Genomic DNA, 21,520 nt, shown 5'->3' on the forward strand with positions numbered 1-21,520 from the left:
GGTAGATTTTTCATGTACTGTGCAAAGCATTTTTTAAAGTAGCATGGCCTTTTATAAATTAATGGCATTTTTCATTTTTTTTATTCAGGGCAATTATAAAATGATTTTTATTTGTGTCTTACAAAAAAGCATATGTATTTTTTTATTTATGGCACTTTGGAAAAAAGAAAAAAACTATAAACTGGACCTCTGGGCCATTATGGGTTTGCCCTGGCCTTTCCCCGGCGAACGATCGAGGGAGGGTTTATTCCTTCGCTAGGAGCAGCACGCCCCATCGACAAAATCATTTGATCGACCATCCCTCATGCTGACCGTTCCCCGGTTATTGGGGTCCTATTTCTTTTTTTTTTGCTCTCTTACAAGTAAATAACAAATGTCTCACATCTAAGCTTCGCTCTTACAGACTGGAAACTGAAACATTAATGTACTAGTAGAATGCCCGTGCGTTGCCACGGACTTCTGAAATCGTCAAAGATAGAGACACTATAACACAGTCCCAATTACATAATAATTTAAGTCCACTTAACTTTGTAATGTAAAGCGATAACAAAATAGCACATTAGCAATGTATACATATAAGGGATGATCCAACTTAAAATCTATTGAAAATTACTGAGATATACTTGATGCACTTAACAAATTTTGATGCTTCTATGTCTCTTTCTCCATCTTCTTTTATCTGGCAGAAACAAACGTGCTAATAATATGTACCTTTTCACCCGCCCTATCTCATAGATGATCATAAGCCAGCTGTAATTCCACAATGACCATAATATATATCTTTACGATATTATATATTCTTTATATTATTAATTACGAAGTTTATGCAATTGGTCTTACACCATCCTATAAGAACATACCATCCTTCATAAAGCATTTCAAATTGTCGTTTCATAACAAGGCATCTTCAATGTCTACAAACTTGGTTTTCTTGGGGCAGACATGATTGATTCGATGACTGTAATATCTTTAGGGATACAAACATAGTCTATTGTTATGATACAAAAATGAGCCAAATTTGTATTAAAATGAGACAAATTGGTTGAATACAAAAGGCAATATGATGAAAGAAAGATCGACAATAACATTGAAAAGAATACCTTATGCGATAATACTTAAATTGGCATACTTTTTTGGTTTTTTATGAGATATCACCGCCTCCACATCATTATGTTGTGAAAAACTCGGTGAATTTTCGGCCCTTTTCAGCGTCGCCCTTCTCCAACATAAACCAAGTATACTTTGTTTCTTCACTCAAAATTGTGTTTTTTGTGTGATATTCTGAATATATGGAATAAGTATACAAAAGATTTATTTGGATGATCCATGTTTAATTAATATATCTATATCCCTTTTTACTTTAATATATACTATCTTTTTCGTACATCATTTTTTAGGCATTTGTTTTCTTACAACACAAGTTGCTGATCCAAGGCCCCAAGAAGCCCAAGCCCACTCGCATCATGGGCCAACCAGCACCCACCAACTCCTCCTCACTCCTCTCCACTCCCTTTCCACTCACGCACACAATCCCGATCACGGCGGAGTCACCCACACTCCCTCCGCTCTCGCCCCCACAGCCACACAACCGACGGCCTCGTCTCCCACCGCCGCCGCCGCCTCTCTCTCGCACGCCTCGCCGGCACCTCTCCCTCACCCGCGTCACCGGCGCCTCTCCCTCTCGGGCCGTTGTTGCCTCTCCGTTGGCCCCATCGTTGTCGCCCCTGACGTGCCGCGGCGCCGTGACCCGGCCTCACAGGCACGACCAGGGTGACAACAGCTCCCCGACGCCGCCGCCTTCCGCAAGGAGCGACGACAGCTCGAAGCTCTGCGGCACGGCGTGCGCTGAGCGACGCGCCGCGGGGGCACCACCGCCTCAGCCACCGGCGTGGCCGACCACCCGTCCACGTCCCCATCGCTGCCGCCGGCCGGCCACACGACCTCACGCTCGTCCAGCTCGAAGCACGCGCTGTCGTGGCCCGCCTCCGGCTGCTTCAGCAGGCCAAGAAACCGAAACGCCCCCCACGCCCGGCGACCTCGGCATCTCCATGGACCGTCTCAGCAAGCGCTACCTCGCCCGGCTCCCGCATTGCTGATGGTAAGCCCCTCCTTTGCTCTCTTGGCCTGCTTGCTTGCTTGCTTGCGAGCCCCTCCTCTGAATTTGTTGGTTGGTTGCTTTCTTTCTTTAGCAAGCCAAGAAACAGGGAGTGCCGGCAGTAGTACTCTGAATCCATCAATGCAACTGAATCCAAACATGTGAATCAAGTTGTGGCAGGTATCTCTGCATACTTAATTCACTCAATTTTTTGTGCAGTAGGAGTAGTTGCTAGAAATTTACTGAATTTTGTTTCCAGTAGATGCACTGAATTTCAAAGAAAGAGTACTCTAGGAGTACATGGAGTTGATGCACTGAATTTTGTTTGCAATAGATGCATCGAAATTTACTGAATTTTGTTTGCAGTAGGAGTAGTTGCAGGTCTGAACTGCTAGGTGTACTTGTGGAAGCACTTCGCTGGTGCGCCGTATCTGATTGATTTGCAACTAAATTCTAGCCACTCTGAATTCTGAGTCTGAATGCACATCAAGGAGTATTTTTAAAAAGTACAGCAAGGAGTAGCATCTACATGTTTAAAAAGCAACTCAGCTCGATTTCTGTGTGTATCCATATGCCCAATCCTGCTCTAATTCAGCCTACTCCCATCTCTAGATAAATAACAGTAGAATAATCTGTGAGTACTGTTATTTCACAATACACTACCAATTTTCAGCACCAAACCAAGAAAATTATGTCAAACGACTATGGCCTGAATTGTGACAGTACTGAAAGCATGCAAACATGCCTAAAGGTTCACTGTTTCACTACTGCACTGGGATTAAAGATTCAGTTGTTTTCTAGTCTAGTGACATTGTCATTGTAGTTTCAGTAGAAATGACCTTCTTCCTAATTAGTAACAGAGATGAAAGTTTATATAGTTGTGATATTTTTGGTGTAATATTATTGTTTGCATGCTTATATTTTTTTGTTTTCTGCATGTTCAGAATTGCATGCTTTGGGGCCGCATCATATAAACTTATCTAATGTAGAACACTCCAGTGGAGTCTAGTTTTACAACAACGGAGTGACCCAGGCAGTGTGCAAAATTCGTGCAGGAAAACAAAGCCGAGTTTAGATGTAGTAGATGATTGATTACAAAATAACAAAAGAATAATATACATAAGCAATCCAACAAAAGGGAAAATAATGCCACATACAACAAAAATTGGCAACTTGCAAAGTCACAAATCCGAGGCAATATTATTAATATTTGACTTGTTGTATAAACATAATAAGGTTTAATTGCTAACATCGAAAGATAAGATATCTGTACAAGAACACCGAAGAGCACCAACTTATCTGTAGCATAAGAGTAAATCCTCTGTCATATTTAAGGGCGGACTTCAGCCTGTAAGGACTTCCTTATAGACGATGTTCTTCATCAAGGTTTGTAAGAACAAGGTAGGTCTTTTTCGCTTCTTTGATTTACTGCTTTGCTTCTTGGCATTCTCCTTGTCCTTCTCAATGAGGATCTTTATATTTCTCTTCGCGGTGGCTCGAGACAATGCGACATAGAGTTGACCATGAGAAAACACCGGATTAGGTAGGTACACGCCAACAATCGGAATCGTCTGTCCTTGAGCCTTGTTAATCGTCATAGCAAAGCTAAGCCTTACAGGAAATTGCTTCCTCTTGAACTTGAATGGAAACATGTCGTTGTCAGACGGGCATAGGGGTATTCGAGGAAGGAATACCCTCCTTCCTGCGTGTTGTCCAATCACAATTTCTGCGTCGATGGCGTTCCTCTCGAAACCTCGCACCACAAGCCTCGTCCCGTTACATAGACCATTAGCCGGATCAATGTTCCTCAGAAGTATGACAGGGCAGTTGAGCTTCAGTTTGAGTGCATGCGGAGGCAGACCATTGGGAGTCAATCCATTTAGGAACTCGGGAGCGTAGTAGCCATATGGGTCGTCTTCTGCACTATCAAAGCTATGGTAGATTACTTCTTCCCCCCGAAAACGCTCTAGCATGCGTATGTTTATCTTGTGGACGTTGTCGTTCGTGGTGGAGAGGATTGCGCGTGAAGTCATGTAATTTGGATCAGACATGTTGTCATCTAGTCTTGGAAACACATGGTCAATCAGCTTCTCTAGGTCGTCACCCTCGCCTGTAGACGGCACACAAATATTTTCAGGGAGTCTGTATGTTTCCTTGATCGTCAACTTCCTCGGTACCATTGCCTACCATTAGCAAGTAAACCGCAAAACAGGTGTCATTATGAGCCCTCATGTTGGTGACGAGCCTTAGCTGGCGCATACCCTTCCAGAGATGTGAACTTTGAAGGATTGCATCGATTATCTGACCCCGGGACCCCCTCCTGACGATTGGAAGCACCTGCCTGAAGTCCCCGCCAAACACAACAGTTTTTCCTCCAAAGGGTCGGTCCCGTCTTCCCATGATGTCGCGCATGCTGTTGTCGAGTGCCTCGACCGCCTGTCGCTTAGTCATGGTGGCCTCGTCCCATAGTATCAATGAGGCCATCCTCAGTAGCTTGGCGGTACCACTCTGCTTCGTGAAGGTGCATGAGGCGCCATCGTCGCAGCTCAATGGGATCTTGAACCTCGAGTGGGCAGTCCTGCCTCCAGGCATGATAGAAGCGGCGACACCTGACGTCGCGGTAGCGATAGAGATGTTTCCCTCACTTCGAACCTTGGCGAGTAGCACTCTGTACAGGAAGGTCTTCCTTGTACCTCCCGGGCCATCAACAAAGAACACACCCCCATCACCGCGTTCAACAGCAGCTAGTATCTCGTCGTATGCAACCCTCTTCTCCAAGTTTAGCGACGATGCCAATTTAGTGTGGTTGATGTCAAAATCGATGTTGGATTCCTCGATCACTTCTCTGGCCTCGCCCACGTTTGGGTCGAACGCATCGTCAATGCATGGAAGAGCGAAATCGGCTATGTCTTTTCCCATGGACTGCAACATACCCCTAATGTCAAGCAACACCATCTGTTCCACCTCAATCGGGCACATGTGTGATTGCCGATAGTCATCAGACATAGGCTCGAAGTGCCTATCTCATAAACCACGCACGTCGCCTAGCTCACAGTGCACCAAAATTGTTGCGAAGAGCCTCCTGAGCGAACATGGCATCGCCCACTGCTCTGCCTCGGTAAGACAGTCGTCGAGCGTGTTATCTGCCTCGATGAGTCCCAACCTTTCAGCAGCCTCTCTAAAGCTCCTGCATAGCCCACCGTCCATGGTGAGCATGTCCTCATAGAATGTCTTGCCAGCAACATGGTTTAGCAGCACACGCAGATAATATCGCTCCCCCTCGGCAGGATTGGCAGACACAATTCGACCTATCTGATAACGCTCCACCCGCTCTTTCCAATACTTCTTACCCTTCTGCCATGTGAACCTTCCAGGAAAATCCTTGTACAATATATTCCTAGCCCACGGGTGGTTTTGGTTAGCTTTGAAATACTCTGTCAACATGGATTTGGAAGCATTCTCAGAGGCGACTACGTCGGTCAAGTGAGCTTGCTCATTGAATGCCGCCCTGTGCATATTCGGGAGATGAAGAGGCAATTGTAGGACAGGCGGTTCATTGGCACACAAGGGGAAGCCAAATATCCTCCACATCGCCTCTGGAGGAGTAACCCACCTCGCGTCTACGTATTTTTTGATCTCATCAATGTTACCATCGGCGTCGGGTTGGTCGATGCTGAAAGAAGCCCTATCATGGCCCTTGTATATGTACTTGTAAAGGTATTTGACGGCCTTTATGCTGGAGCAAACCTCAACGTTGATGTGGCAATTGAACATACGCAGAAGGTAAGGGTTATACGGCATAACTCATCTGTTGTCCAACATTTTACCCCGGACCTTAGCCTGCCGACCATCATCTTGACGACGATAAACTGGGTATGAGTCCTTGCCCTGTGCCGTGTTTTCATTGAACGGCCACGGGTATCTGCACTTGCACTCGTTCTGTTGCGTGCACACATTTTTGGGGTTGAGAGCATCGCATGGTCCATGCATCATATGTTTCACCACCAAGGCGTGGAGTTTAGGATACTTCTTCTTGTCTGGGAGTTCAGCAGAAATAAGTCGGTCGTACTGCTCCGGAACAACAAGCTTATAGGCAGAATCCATGATCAACAAAAAGTGTGCATGGGGGAGGCCCTCTTCTGGAACTCGACTATGTATACATGTGCAACAACAACACTCAGGATATTCTTCTTGAACAACATCTCTTTCATAGCCTCTAGCTTGACATGGAACACATGAGCCACAAGATCAGGTCGGTCTTGCGCTGTCTGACCAGGAAACAACTCATTCATTATCTCTTTCCAGTTAGGGTTGCAGGTCATGGTCAAGAAGATGTCAGGCTTTCCGTAGGTATGGACAATTGTCATGGCATCCATATGCCTCCGCTTCATGTCGCGGTCGCCACCTGGGTACGTTCCAGGGAGCACTATCCTTACTCCAACAGCACTTGCCCGGGTCTCTCCGGATGTAATTGCATCAACAACTCCTTTATACAGGTCGGCGCGGATCTTTTTTTGGTTCTTCCTGTACCATTTCAACCTACAACTCTCAATCTTGATGTACATGTCCACCCCCCATTACTGGAGCAATCGTGCTCCACAGAGTATGGGATTGAATATGCCAGGTCATGTCTGCAGCATGTAACAGTAGTAGTCTCTCACCGAGATGCATAACCTGCTATTCCCCTTTGCACATGGATGAGTAACGCGGAAGTTCGGATTCATATGAGAACTATACAATTCATCAAAACGACATAATACGCATAAGGCTTACCTGCATCATCATCATCATCATCACATCCACCTCTTGGTTGTTGCACAACCGGCCAAGGGACATAACGTTTAGGTAGTTTCGGGTGCCAACCGAGCTCCCCCCTTGGGTAGAAGAGTGTGTAAGAGAGCGGGTCATACGAGCCAGCCGTCACATGTATACTGTGTCTCTGGTTGTCATTCCCACAAAGTGTAATCCTACGATCGAACCTCTTCGCTAGGTCAGTGCCCTCCACCCAAATTACAGCCACCTTAGATAACAGAGGTCTATTATACTTCCTTTGGTCTAGTCTCTGGTCAGTGTTGAGGTCTATCCTGTAATCGTCGAGGTTGTCCCTATGCGCACCCAAACTCCTAAACTGCTGGGAGTACGGGTTTTCCCTGAGTATGTCCACTAACTTTCTGATGACATCTTGGTCTAATTGCTTGGTGGCAGCCTTGCGGTGTGTTAGGCATGGGTCGTCATCGTAGAAGTACAACTGTAGATGCTCTAGACAGGATGTTGGCCCGAAGGAATGAACATTGTGGTAGATGGTGCCGTGCGCCCGAAACGTGTACACCCCAGACTTCATGTTTGTGTAGCTTTCATCGAGGCTGACGCCGAGGGTTGTGAAGGAGAAGTGGCCGTTGAAGAACCGTATGTTCTCCTGAAAATGCCTGGAGTCCACATCAGTGCTAGACCAAAGCCTCATGAGCTCCGGGATGGGCTCCGGTTGCTTCAGCTCGATCTGCCCACTGCAACAACAGAATCCCGGGGCCTCGGACACAAACTTCTTGGCCTTGCAGTGGTCGCAGTTCGCGGCGTGCTTCAGGATGTGTGTGTTGGCTGGGAGGTTTGAGTACACATAGTCAAATGGATCATGGTCGACATAGTTATTGTGCCTTGAGTCTTCCAATTTGTCGTGCTCCATGTCATCAACATCTGAGCCTGCAAAGAATGTTTCTAATTAGTGTGATACCCCCAACATGTGGATCACGCTCAAGCGGGTGTACATACCTTCACCAGCAAACAGGTAATATTCATATTCAAAGAGGTTGTCGGGATTGGCATTATCATTCATGAGACCATTGAGGTAAGCGTCCATGTCGTCTACCCAGGTGCCAAACAACACAAATGAGGGTTCAGTCTCAAGGGACGCAAGGAGAGTAAGGATGGGGGTGTTACCTTTACTTCTGATCGTGTACTCCGGTGTGCTAGATGATGTTGAGGCACCGTGTGCTTCAACTACGGTAGGTTGTCCGGTTGAGCTAATCTCCGATGTGGAGATGGACTTGACGGCTGGGGTGTTCGCCCTACCTACAAAGCTTGCATTACGACGGTCTAGCAGAGCCATCCTCTCAACACGTGGCACCTGCGAACATGATTTTCGCTTGCCAATTTTCTCCTAATGCTTATTCGCTGCCATACTTCCCTTGCAAGCTCGCTCTCTCGTCCTACACTGAGCTCTGGACTCATGACTCTGCTCGCCAGCGCCATAATCCGCTTTTGTTACCGGATCACTGGTTTGCTGGTCGGCACTTGGTAGGGGCTCATTGATTTTTATGAGGTTGCCATCTACATCAGCATCACCTAGGGTTCTGCTTAGGTATGCACCTACAATATTATCGAATCATTATAAATAACCGATGAATGATTGCAAGATGAAAGATGATCGTTGATGGGATATCTACCATCGGTTTTGGTGTTGCGAATGTATGTGGGGGCCGACTTGACGGTTGTAGCACGATCTATCTGTTCACTGTGAGATTGTTGCGTGATGGTTGGAAGTGTGAGAGTCGGTCAATGTGCATGAGGGTTGAAAGCGCGAGAGTTGGACAATGCGCTAGTTAGATCTGGACGTGGCATTGTGATCGATTCAGCACAAAGGGTGTTTTTCTTTCTAGCATACTCTGTCTTTCTCTTCGCACTTGACTCTCCCTGCTCATCAGGGGTCCTGTTGTTTCGTTGTTCCTTTCGTCGCTCACGCTGCACTTGATTATTATTTTGGAGGTTGATCGTACCCTCTTCCTTTTTCTTCCGATAAGATTCTCGTCTCCGTGCGTTTCTTTGCTCCCTTTGTTCTTCTTTCTCACGTTGCCACCCAGCTAGTACATTGTCATCAATGTACCCAACAATGGGAGTACTCGAAGCAGGCAACGTTGCATCGGCATGTGACAAGGATGTATAGCTGGAGCTAGTTGGGTTGGTTGGTTGAACAATAAAATTGAAACATAACCATATCATCCATGTTCAACAAGCACGAAGCTGCAGAATGAGGTCATTCTATCCAACGATTACTTAATTTATGAAATGAAAAATTAAACACATGTACCTGATATGCTATGGGAAGGTTGATCAACACTTGTTATATCATCAAGAGGGGGTCGGGAAACACACTGAGTTTCATCTTGGAGGTTGGTCACAGTCTCATCTTTTTTCTTCGGATAAGCTGCTCGCCTCCGTGTGTTGTTCTGCTTCTTTTTATTGCCTATGCAGTTATTGTTGCTTTCTTTATCACGTTGCCCCATAACTACCATTACCAAATTTACGCTACAATTATACCAAGTATAAATTCTAGATCCGTACCTGGTATCTCATGGGAAGGCTGATGAACATTGGTGATATCGCCAAGAGGGGGTCGAGAAACATTCTGCTTTTCACTTTGGAGCTTGATCGTATTCTCTTCCTTTTTCTTCCGATAATTTTCTCGCCTTCGCGCGTTTCTCCGCTCCATTTATTCTTCTGTCAAGTTATTACTGCATTCTTTATCATGCTTTCTGGTAGATAGCTTGGCGACATTCAGGAGTAGAGATGTTGTCTGGGAATCACTTGGGGTAGACGCTGGCGCAAAATCTAAACCATCATGACCATGGGCATTTAGGTAGACATCGTTATGTGGAGATTTTGGACCTAGAGGAACAGAACAAAAGCTAGTGGTTAGGCTCACAGATGAATATGAACACCCATAAGCACAAGAAGGGAAGGTGCGTCCCATTGCGACATTGTCCATTGGATGTTTTTGTTTAAGATGGATCTTTATTTGGCTCAGCTCTTTGCAGTTCTTCCTCCCACTCCCTTTATATTACCATGTAAACCTCCTTCTATCATATTGTCCATGTTAGTCTATCCCTAAGGCTGTACTCTTTAGATCACTTCCCTCTCTCTCACACCCTCCATTATCCATTTTCCTCTCACGCGAGAATACTTTTGTTTTGATTGCGACACCCCTCTCTCCCTCATGTGCTCTCTTTCATTTCCCTCTCCCTATCTCTCACCCTCCACTATCCATTTCCTCTCATGTCAGAATACTTTAATTGATCGTCCATATTTTTTAGCCATACTCTTGTGGGAATACACTGGGATTATGTGATTTATAGAACAGTGAAGAACAATGGTAGGTTAGTTTTTCCTGAGAAAATACAAAATCAGAAAATTTAATTTGAGCAAGGCTTATTTTATCCATGTTTTTGTAGTTTGTGTTCTTCACTGGTGGCATCGTGTTTCTGACACTGATATTGAATGGTTCTACCACATAATTTTGGCTACACGCACTTGGTATGGACAACCTGTCAGTAACAAAGGTTAGCTTTACAAATTACAGGTTTCATCTCTGGGTTTTTTAACCTTGGAGTTAAAGAATTTGTGTTTATGCGTGCTAATCAGAAATCTTTTGAACTATAACTCCTCTTTCATTTCCCTAAGATTAATTAGTAAATAGGAAGATTATATGGTGTTATTGTTACACATATTTTATTTATGTGCCTATGAGTTCAGGGTTGCTGGATTAGCATCTTATATAACCATGGCATGAAAATGATTAATTTTTCTTCCAGTTGAACCTATTTGTAAGTCCCAAAGATGTTGTGAGCCTTGCTTACTACAATTTTTAGTTAAACTTCTTCATCCAGCAACTCCGAGGAGTAGGTTTTGCGTGACTGATACCATGTTGCTTCCAGAAATACCAGTACTTTATGGTTTCACATGTGATTGCCCTTAAATATATATAGTAATGTTTTGTTCAGGTTCGTCATAAAAGTTGTATTCTGATTACTGCTGCAGCTTCGCATGTTGAATTATGCTAGACATGAAATTCTAAACAAGACATTAGAAGCTTTTGGTGATCTCAAAGATGATGAGGAGCTTGGTCCTGCTGACCAGGTTACAGTTAATAAATATATCACAGGCTTGAGTAACTTGGAAGATGAACATGCACATCCACATGATGACAATCATAATCACATACATACCATGAATTTAAGGGATGGCCGAGTGCGTATTTTGAATGGCAGGCAGGCTTTTTGTTTGCTTTTCTTTTTTGCACTTAAATAGTTGGCTTGATACGTCCATAATTCTATCTTGTCTCTGTATTTTATGGAGATGTTTAGTTTCATACTAAATGTGATCAATTAACAAAGATTATTTTTCCTTTTTGTAAATATTGTCTTCAGGTTGTTGGGTAACGTAAAAATTACTACGCACACGCAAGATCATGGTGATGCATAGCAACGAGAGGGGAGAGTGTAGTCTACGTACCCTCGTAGACCGACAGCGGAAGCGTTATGACAACGCGGTTGATGTAGTCGTACGTCTTCACGGCCCGACCGATCAAGCACCGAAACTACGGCACCTCCGAGTTCTAGCACACGTTTAGCTCGATGACGATCCCCGGACTCCGATCCAGCAAAGTGTCGGGGAAGAGTTTCGTCAGCACGACGGCGTGGTGACGATCTTGATGTTCTACCATCGCAGGGCTTCGCCTAAGCACCGCTACAATATTATCGAGGAGTATGGTGGAGGGGGGCACCGCACACGGCTAAAAGAACGATCACGAAGATCAAATTGTGTCTATGGGGTGCCCCCTGCCCCCATATATAAAGGAGTGGAGGAGGGGAGGGTCGGCCCTCTCTATGGCGCGCCCTAGGGGAGTCCTATTCCCATCGGGAGTAGGATTCCCCCTTTCCTAGTCCAACTAGGAGTCCTTCCATGTAGTAGGAGTAGGAGACAAGGAAGGGGAAGAGGGAATAGAAGGAAGGAGGGGGCGCTGCCCCTCCCTCTAGTCCAATTTGGACTAGTCAATGGGGGGCGCGTGGCCTGCCTCTCCCTCTTCCCTAAAGCCTAATAAGGCCCATATACTTCTTCCCCCGTATTCCCATAACTCCTCGGTACTCCGAAAAATACCCGAACCACTCGAAACCTTTCCGATGTCCGAATATAGTCGTCCAATATATCGATCTTTACGTCTCGACCATTTTGAGACTCCTCGTCATGTCCCCGATCTCATCCGGGACTCCGAACTCCTTCGGTACATCAAAACTCATAAACTCATAATATAACTGTCATCGAAACCTTAAGCGCGCGGACCCTACGGGTTCGAGAACAATGTAGACATGACCGAGACACGTCTCCGGTCAATAACCAATAGCAGAACCTGGATGCTCATATTGGCTCCCACATATTCTACGAAGATCTTTATCAGTCAGACCGCATAACAACATACGTTGTTCCCTTTGTCATCGGTATGTTACTTGCCCGAGATTCGATCGTCGGTATCTCAATACCTAGTTCAATCCCGTTACCGGCAAGTCTCTTTACTCGTTCCGTAATACATCATCTCGCAACTAACTCATTAGTTGCAATGCTTGCAAGGCTTATGTGATGTGCATTACCGAGAGGGCCCAGAGATACCTCTCTAACAATCGGAGTGACAAATCCTAATCTCGAAATACGCCAACCCAACATGTACCTTTGGAGACACCTGTAGAGCTCCTTTATAATCACCCAGTTACGTTGTGACGTTTGGTAGCACACAAAGTGTTCCTCCGGTAAACGGGAGTTGCATAATCTCATAGTCATAGGAACATGTATAAGTCATGAAGAAAGCAATAGCAACATACTAAACGATCGAGTGCTAAGCTAACGGAATGGGTCAAGTCAGTCACATCATTCTCCTAATGATGTGATCCCGTTAATCAAATAACAACTCTTTGTCTATGGTTAGGAAACATAACCATCTTTGATTAACGAGCTAGTCAAGTAGAGGCATACTAGTGACACTCTGTTTGTCTATGTATTCACACATGTATTATGTTTCCAGTTAATACAATTCTAGCATGAATAAGAAACATTTATCATGAAATAAGGAAATAAATAATAACTTTATTATTGCCTCTAGGGCATATTTCCTTCAGTCTCCCACTTGCACTAGAGTCAATAATCTAGTTCACATTGCCGTGTGATTTAACACCAATAGTTCACATCATTATGTGACCAACACTCAAAGGGTTTACTAGAGTCAATAATCTAGTTCACATCGCTATGTGATTAACACCCAAAGAGTACTAAGGTGTGATCATGTTTTGCCTGTGAGAGAAGTTTAGTCAACGGGTCTGCCATATTCAGATCCGTATGTATTTTGCAAATTTCTATGTCAACAATGCTCTGCACGGAGCTACTCTAGCTAATTGCTCCCACTTTCAATATGCATCCAGATTGAGACTTAGAATCATCTGGATCGGTGTCAAAGTTTGCATCGACGTAACCCTTTACGACGAACCTTTTGTCACCTCCATAATCGAGAAACATATCCTTATTTCACTAAGGATAATTTTGACCGCTGTCCAGTGATCTACTCCTAGATCACTATTGTACTCCCTTGCCAACATCAGTGTAGGGTATACAATAGATCTGGTACACAACATGGCATACTTTATAGAACCTATGGCTGAGGCATAGGGAATGGCTTTTATTCTCTTTCTATCTTCTGCCGTGGTCGGGTTTTGAGTCTTACTCAATTTCACACCTTGTAACACAGGCAAGAACTCTTTCTTTGATTGTTCCATTTTGAACTACTTCAAAATCTTGTCAAGGTATGTACTCACTGAAAAAACTTATCAAGCGTCTTGATCTATCTCTATAGATCTTGATGCTCAATCGAGGTTTTCTTTAAAAAAATCCTTTCAAACACTCCTTTATGCTTTGCAAAATAATTCTACATTATTTTCGATCAACAATATGTCATTCACATATACTTATCAGGAATGTTGTAGTGCTCCCACTCACTTTCTTGTAAATATAGGCTTCACCGCAAGTCTGTATAAAACTATATGCTTTGATCAACTTATCAAAACGTATATTCCAACTCCGAGATGTCTGCACTAGTCCAAAGATGGATCGCTGGAGCTTGCATATTTAGTTAACATCTTTAGGATCGATAAAACCTTCTAGTTGCATCGTATACAACTCTTCTTTAGTAAATCCATTAAGGAATGCAGTTTTGTTTATCCATTTGCCAGATTTCATAAAATGCGGCAATTGCTAACATAATTCGGACAGACTTAATCATAGATACGAGTGAGAAACTCTCATCGTAGTCAACACCTTGAACTTGTCGAAAACCTTTTGCGATAATTCTAGCTTTGTAGATAGTAATACTACTATCAGCGTCTGTCTTCCTCTTGAAGATCCATTTATTTTCTATGGCTTGCCGATCATCGGGCAAATCCATCAAAGTCCATACTTTGTTCTCATACATGGATTATATCTCAGATTTCATGGCCTCAAACCATTTCGTAGAATCTGGGCTCATCGTCGCTTCCTCATAGTTCGCAAGTTCGTCATGGTCTAGTAACATGACTTCCAGAACAGGATTACCGTACCACTCTGGTGCGGGTCTCACTCTGGTTTACCTACGAGATTCGGTAGTAACTTGATCTGAAGTTACATGATCATCATCATTAGCTTCCTCACTAATTGGTGTAGTAGTCACAAGAACAGATTTCTGTGATGAACTACTTTCCAATAAGGGAGAAGGTACAATTACCTTATCAAGTTTTCTACTTTCCTCCCACTCACTTCTTTCGAGAGAAACTCCTTCTCTGGAAAGGATCAATTCTCAGCAACGAATATCTTGCCTTCGGATCTGTGAAGAAGGTGTACCCAACATTTTCTTTTGGTATCCTATGAAGACGCACTTCTCCGATTTGGGTTTGAGCTTATCAGGATGAAACTTTTTCATATAAGCATCACAACCCCAAACTTTAAGAAACGACAACTTTGGTTTCTTGCCAAACCACAGTTCATACGGTGCCGTCTCAACGGATTTAGATGGTGCCCTTTTTAATGTGAATGCAGCTGTGTCTAGTGCATAACCCCAAAACTATAGTGGTAAATCGGTAAGAAACATCATAGATTGTACTATATCCAATAAAGTACGGTTATGACGTTCGGACACACCATTATGCTGTGGTGTTCCAGGTGGCATGAATTTGTGAAACTATTCCACATTGTTTTAATTGAAGACCAAACTCGTAACTCAAATATTCATCTCCGCGATCAGATCGTGGAAACCTTATCTTCTTGTCATGATGATTTTCCACTTCACTCTGAAATTCTTTGAACTGTTCAAATGTTTCAGACTTATGTTTCATCAAGTAGATATACCCATATCTACTTAAATCATCTGTGAAGGTCAGAAAATAACGATACCCGCCGCGAGCCTCAACACTCATCAGATCGCATACATCAGTACGTTTTATTTCCAATAAGTCAGTTGCTCGCTCCATTGTTCTGGAGAACGGCATTTTAGTCATCTTGCCCATGAGGCATGGTTCGCAAGCATCAAGTGATTCATAATCAAGTGATTCCAAAAATCCATCAGCATGGAGTTTCTTCATGCGCTTTACACCAATATGACCTAAACGGCAGTGCCACAAATAAGTTGCACTATCATTATTAACTTTGCATCTTCTGGTTTTAATATTATGAATATGTGTATCACTACGATCGAGATCCAACGAACCATTTTCATTGGGTGTGTAACCATATAAGGTTGTATTCATGTAAACAGAACAACAATTTATTCTCTTACTTAAATGAATAACCGTATTGCAATAAACATGATCAAATCATATTTATGCTCAACGCAAACACCAAATAACACTTATTTAGGTTCAACACTAGTCCCGAAAGTATAGGGAGTGTGCGATGATGATCATATCAATCTTGGAACTACTTCAAACACACATCGTCACCTTACCCTTAACTAGTCTCTGTTCATTCTGCAACTCCCGATTCAAGTTACTAATCTTAGCAACTGAACTAGTACCAAATACTGAGGGGTTGCTATGAACACTAGTAAAGTACACATCAATAACATGTATATCAAATATACCTTTGTTTACTTTGCCATCCTTTCTTATCCGCCAAATACTTGGGTAGTTCTGCTTCCAGTGACCAGTCCCTTTGTAGTAGAAGCACTTAGTCTCAGGCTTAGGACCAGACTTGGGCTTCTTCACTTGAGCAGCAACTTGCTTGTTGTTCTTCTTAAAGTTCCCCTTTTTTCCTTTGCCCTTTTCTTGAAACTAGTGGTCTCGTCAACCATCAACACTTGATGTTTTTCTTGATTTTTACCTTCGTCAATTTCAGCATTACGAAGAGCTTGGGAATCGTTTCCGTTATCCCTTGCATATCATAGTTCATCACGAAGTTCTACTAACTTGGTGATGGTGACTAGAGAATTCTGTCAATCACTATTTTATCTGGAAGATTAACTCCCACTTGATTCAAGCGATTGTAGTACCCAGACAATCTGAGCACATGCTCACTAGTTGAGCGATTCTCCTCCATCTTTTAGCTATAGAACTTGTTGGAGACTTCATATCTCTCAACTCGGGTATTTGCTTGAAATATTAACTTCAACTCCTGGAACATCTCATATGGTCCATGACGTTCAAAACGTCTTTGAAGTCCCGATTCGAAGCCGTTAAGCATGGTGCATTAAACTATCAAGTAGTCATCATATTGAGCTAGCCAAACGTTCATAACGTCTGCATCTGCTCCTGCAATAGGTCTGTCACCTAGCGGTGCATCAAGGACATAATTTTTCTGTGCAACAATGAGGATAAACCTCAGATCACGGATCCAATCCGCATCATTGCTACTAATATCTTTCAACATGATTTTCTCTAGGAACATATCAAAATAAACATATGAAAGCAACAACGCGAGCTATTGATCTACAACATAATTTGCAAAATACTACCAGGACTAAGTTCATAATAAATTTAAGTTCAATTAATCATATTACTTAAGAACTCCCACTTAGATAGACATCCCTCTAATCATCTAAGTGATCACGTGATCCAAATCAACTAAACCATGTCCGATTATCACGTGAGATGGAGTAGTTTTCAATGGTGAACATCACTATGTTGATCATATCTACTATATGATTCACGCTCGACCTTTCGGTCTCCAGTGTTCCGAGGCCATATCTGTATATGCTAGGCTCGTCAAGTTAAACCTGAGTATTCCGCGTGTGCAACTGTTTTGCACCCGTTGTATTTGAACGTAGAGCCTATCACACCCGATCATCACGTGGTGTCTCAGCACGAAGAACTTTCGCAACGGTGCATACTCAGGGAGAACACTTATACCTTGAAATTTAGTGAGAGATCATCTTATAAAGCTACTATCGAACTAAGCAAAATAAGATGTATAAAAGATAAACATCATATGCAATCAAAATATGTGACATGATATGGCCATGATCATCTTGCGCCTTTGATCTCCATCTCCAAAGTTCTGTCATGATCTCTATCGTCACCGGCATGACACCATGATCTCCATCATCTTGATCTATATCAATGTGTCATCACATGGTCGTCTCGCCAACAATTGCTCTTGCAACTATTGCTATCGCATAGCGATAAAGTAAAGCAATTATTTGGTGCTTGCATCTTATGCAATAGAGAGATAACCATAAGGCTTTTGCCTGTTGCTAGTAACTTCAACAAAACATGATTATCTCATACAACAACTTATATCTCATCACGTCTTGACCATATCACATCACAACATGCCCTACAAAAACAAGTTAGACGTCCTCTACTTTGTTGTTGCAAGTTTTACGTGGCTGCTACGGGCTGAGCAAGAACCGTTCTTACCTACGCATCAAAACCACAACGATATTTTGTCAAGTTGGTGTTGTTTTAACCTTCGCAAGGACCGGGCGTAGCCACACTCGGTTCAACTAAAGTTGGAGAAACTGACACCCGCCAGCCACCTGTGTGCAAAGCACGTCGGTAGAACCAGTCTCGCGTAAGCATACGCGTAATGTCGGTCCGGGCCGCTTCATCCAACAATACTGCCAAACCAAAGTGTGACATGCTGGTAAGCAGTATGACTTATATCGCCCATAACTCACTTGTGTTCTACTCGTGCATAACATCAATGCATAAAACCTAGGCTCGGATGCCACTGTTGGGTAACGTAGTAATTTCAAAAAAATTCCTACGCACACGCAAGATCATGGTGATGCATAGCAACGAGAGGGGAGAGTGTAGTCTACGTACCCTCGTAGACCGACAGCGGAAGCGTTATGACAACGCGGTTGATGTAGTCGTACGTCTTCACGGCCCGACCGATCAAGCACTGAAACTACGGCACCTCCGAGTTCTAGCACACGTTCAGCTCGATGACGATCCCCGGACTCCGATCCAGCAAAGTGTCGGGGAAGAGTTTCGTCAGCACGACGGCATGGTGACGATCTTGATGTTCTACCGTCACAGGGCTTCGCCTAAGCACCGCTACAATATTATCGAGGAGTATGGTGGAGGGGGGCACCGCACATGGCTAAGAGAACGATCACGAAGATCAACTTGTGTCTATGGGGTGCCCCCTGCCCCCATATATAAAGGAGTGGAGGAGGGGAGGGCCGGCCCTCTCTATGGCGCGCCCTAGGGGAGTCCTACTCCCACCGGGAGTAGGATTCCCCCTTTCCTAGTCCAACTAGGAGTCCTTCCATGTAGTAGGAGTAGGAGACAAGGAAGGGGAAGAGGGAAGAGAAGGAAGGAGGGGGCGCTGCCCCTCCCCCTAGTCCAATTCGGACTAGTCAATGGGGGGTGGGGGCGCGGCCTGCCTCTCCCTCTCCCCTAAAGCCCAATAAGGCCCATATACTTCTTCCCCCGTATTCCCGTAACTCCTCGGTACTCCAAAAAATACCCGAACCACTCGGAACCTTTCCGATGTCCGAATATAGTCGTCCAATATATCGATCTTTATGTCTCGACCATTTCGAGACTCCTCGTCATGTCCCCGATCTCATCCGGGACTCCGAACTCCTTCGGTACATCAAAAATCATAAACTCATAATATAACTGTCATCGAAACCTTAAGCGTGCGGACCCTACGGGTTCGAGAACAATGTAGACATGACCGAGACACGTCTCCGGTCAATAACCAATAGCGGAACCTGGATGCTCATATTGGCTCCCACATATTCTACGAAGATCTTTATCGGTCAGACCGCATAACAACATACGTTGTTCACTTTGTCATCGGTATGTTACTTGCCTGAGATTCGATCGTCGGTATCTCAATACCTAGTTCAATCCCGTTACCGGCAAGTCTCTTTACTCGTTCTGTAATATATCATCTCGCAACCAACTCATTAGTTGCAATGCTTGCAAAGCTTATGTGATGTGCATTACCAAGAGGGCATAGAGATACCTCTCTGACAATCGGAGTGACAAATCCTAATCTCGAAATACGCCAACCCAACATGTACCTTTGGAGACACCTGTAGAGCTCCTTTATAATCACCCAGTTACGTTGTGACGTTTGGTAGCACACAAAGTGTTCCTCCGGTAAACGGGAGTTGCATAATCTCATAGTCATAGGAACATGTATAAGTCATGAAGAAAGCAATAGCAACATACTAAACGATCGAGTGCTAAGCTAACGGAATGGGTCAAGTCAGTCACATCATTCTCCTAATGATGTGATCCCGTTAATCAAATAACAACTCTTTGTCTATGGTTAGGAAACATAACCATCTTTAATTAACGAGCTAGTCAAGTAGAGGCATACTAGTGACACTCTGTTTGTCTATGTATTCACACATGTATTATGTTTCCGGTTAATACAATTCTAGCATGAATAAGAAACATTTATCATGAAATAAGGAAATAAATAATAACTTTATTATTGCCTCTAGGGCATATTTCCTTCACAGGTGTGCAAGCCAGTTACTGGGCAATGCTTGACGAGGGACGGATAAATGCAGCTACAGCCAATATTTTGATGCGCTCAGTTGATGAAGCTATGTATCTTGTTTCTAGCCGTCCGTTATGCGATTGGAACAGTTTGCAGTCCAATGTCCATTTCCCAAGTTACTACAGGTTCCTTTCTGCAAGCCTTTTACCACAAAGTTTTATCACATACTTCACAGTACAAAGATTGGAGTCAGGATGTTACATCTGTCCTGCATTTCTTCGTGCTCATAGAATTGCAAGGAGATTTTACCAAGATTTTCTTGGTAAAATCTTGGAAAACTTTTAGAATGCTTTTATGTGCTTGTTATTTACCACTTCTTTCCTACCAATTCCAGAACTTAGTATCCAATCCATGGATCGGAGGCAGTAAATGAATATTAGTCACACTACGTTGCGCACATGACAGATGTTATGCGTAGGTGTCCGTCGTTATAGTCCATAAGCAGAACAGAAAGTAGTATTTTGTTACTTGTCGGAGCCAGCTACAGACCCTATTTTCTAAGATACGTGGAAAGTAGTATGATGCAGATGGACGCATGGCTCAAACCATTTAGCTTTTTAAGGTTCAACTATGTAAAGCCTGTCTAAAGTCATCGTCATTTGTGATGTCCTGTTCTAGTATCACCCCTTCAGAGGGACTAATATGCAATACTGACATGGTAGGTTCTTTTGGTTTGTTGTTTTTGTCCAAATCTGTTAGGCACGATTGATGAAATGATCAAATAAAACCCATTTGATAATGCACGTTATTTAAAAAAGCCCCATACCTGGAGTCATTGGGTAATACTCGTCAATGTTGTGACTCGGTGCGGGAACGATTTCTGGGATGGATTCGTTGACATTTATACCCTCATTATGGCCTGTAACGCGGAAGTTATATGCAATGTTGTGTTTATACCAGAATGAAGGTCAACAAGACGGGGTAGAGGGTATACCTGGACTTCCTTGGGGATGTAGATCAACAAGAGGTGGTAGAGGTACATCCGATGCCTTTCTTTGTTCCGGTGCCATGCTATTTGAATTTCCCATACTTAACTTTTGTTCTGATGAGTGACATATCACAAATGTAGGTCAACATGAGAAGATCAAATAAGAACTATTTGATAATGCACGTTATTTACAAAAGCCCCATACCTGGAGTAATTGGGTAATACTCGTCAATGTTGTGACTCGGTGTGGGCACGATTTCAGGGATGGATTCGTCGACATTTATACCCTCATTATGGCCTGTAACACGGTAGTTATATGCAATGTTGTGTTTACACCAGAATGAAGGTGAACAAGACGGGGTAGAGGTAAACCTGGACTTCCTTGGGGATGTAGATCAACAAGAGGGGGTAGAGGTACATCCGATGCCTTTCTCTGTTCCGGTGCCTTGCTATTTGAATTTCCCATACTTACCTTTTGTTCTGATGAGCGACCTATCACAAATGTAGGCCAACATGAGAAGCCAGAGTAGAGGTCCATTTCAAAGTAAACGTACAGGAGGACAAAGCTACCAACTGCTTACAGGAAAAGCTTGAACCTGGTCGAGCTGGGAACACTGATAAAGAAAAGGTGTAATTTAGCTTTGCGTAAAATTCAGAGAAGTTGCATATGTATAAATTGTATGATTCACAAGTCC

General features: G+C 43.6%; 2 long non-coding RNA genes across 2 annotated transcripts; both read left to right on the forward strand.

The window, feature by feature from the left end:
* Positions 1 to 1,533: 1,533 nt before the first annotated feature.
* Positions 1,534 to 11,280, forward strand: LOC123132224 (uncharacterized). The gene is made up of 4 exons (XR_006464570.1): positions 1,534 to 2,098; positions 2,190 to 2,275; positions 10,318 to 10,425; positions 10,904 to 11,280. It is a non-coding gene; the product is annotated as an uncharacterized lncRNA (long non-coding RNA).
* Positions 11,281 to 20,171: 8,891 nt separating this feature from the next.
* Positions 20,172 to 21,520, forward strand: LOC123132223 (uncharacterized). Its single transcript, XR_006464569.1, has 3 exons — positions 20,172 to 20,873; positions 20,967 to 21,239; positions 21,333 to 21,520. It is a non-coding gene; the product is annotated as an uncharacterized lncRNA (long non-coding RNA).

Source organism: Triticum aestivum, chromosome 6A (genome assembly GCF_018294505.1).
Source record: "Triticum aestivum cultivar Chinese Spring chromosome 6A, IWGSC CS RefSeq v2.1, whole genome shotgun sequence".
NCBI lineage: Eukaryota > Viridiplantae > Streptophyta > Magnoliopsida > Poales > Poaceae > Triticum > Triticum aestivum.